This window comes from Macaca mulatta, chromosome 10, assembly GCF_049350105.2.
Source record: "Macaca mulatta isolate MMU2019108-1 chromosome 10, T2T-MMU8v2.0, whole genome shotgun sequence".
NCBI lineage: Eukaryota > Metazoa > Chordata > Mammalia > Primates > Cercopithecidae > Macaca > Macaca mulatta.
The window spans coordinates 40,203,705-40,205,000 of record NC_133415.1 but is presented as its reverse complement, the minus strand read 5'-3'; positions in this window follow the sequence as shown (position 1 = coordinate 40,205,000).

Below are 1,296 nucleotides of genomic sequence, written 5' to 3'. Positions count from 1 at the left end.
GGGGCCACATGTCGCCCGTCTCTCGTCCGTCCCGGACCCGGTCCCGCTCCGGGAGACCGGCGCGCCGCCCCGTGGGGACGGCTCGCTCCCCAAGGACCAGGCGGCCCCACACCCCGCGCCACGCGAACGCGGTCATCGGCAGCGGTCGCGGCTCGGCACGGGAGCGGGCGGAGAGCCGGCTCACAGCGGAGAGCGGCGTCGCGCGCCAGACGGAGTGCCACGCGCACCCGCCGCTCGCAGCAGCCTTCCCATCCGCTAGGACGTCGGGCCCGGCCCAGCGGGATCCTCCCCCAACTCGGAAGGGGGAGGCGCGGGCCACAGTAGACGACGAGCCGCGCGCTCGGCCCCCGCCGCGGGGTCCGGCGGAACCCTCACTGTCCCCCCACCTCATCCCATCGAGGCGGGGGCAGCGGAGGAGGAGGGTTCTCTGCAGGCGAGTCGCTACGGCAGCGCTACCACAACACAGAGAGAGGCGGCGAGCCGGGGGATCCGGTACCCCAAGGCACACCTCTCGGATCGCTAGAGAAGGCTTTCTCACCGAGGGTGGGTCACGCTCCCCACCCGCCAGTCGCCCCTCGTCGGGCCCGCAGAGGCGCTCAGGGACGCCTGGGGAAGGGAGGGGGCCTGCGGCGCGAGAAGAAACCTGCGGCAACCTGGAGCGTTTGCGGTCAGGGCAGGGGCCCGGCCGGCGCGCGTGCGCACAGCCCCCAAGGCCCCCCGCCGTCCACCCACCTCCTTTCTGTGAGGCAAGGCGCCTCCAGTTAACCCACACACGACCGATCGGAGGCAGAACGGCAGCCCCTCGGCGGCCGGCCGGCGCACGCGTGGCCGGCCCGAGCCCACCGCCACCGCTCACACGGCCCGCGCTCCCCCGCCAGAGGGGAGCACGGGACGTGCGCTCGCCAGACCAGGCGGCGCCCTTCCCCGCGTGGGAGGGGCGCGTCTCACTCAACCGCCTCGACCCGCACAGCCAACGAGCTCCCTCAGGACCCACGCGCGGACACCATGGCGGCGACCGGAGGAGGGGGCGCTGGGGGCGGGAGCGACACACCACCGCTCGGCCTCGGGCACCTGAGAGACAGCCCGGGGCGCTCCAGGAGCACCGCAAAGGCCCAGGCGGAGCCAGCGCTCGTGCAATACCCGAGAGGGCAGCACGGCGGGCCAGCGGGACAGCACCCCCACCGCCGCGGAGGGGGGCGGCCCACGAGGCGACGACCACAAGAGGCGAAAGCGAGGAGTGCCTGCTGCGTCAGAGGACCCCCGCTGACCCACGCCGGACGCCACGAGGCAGACGGC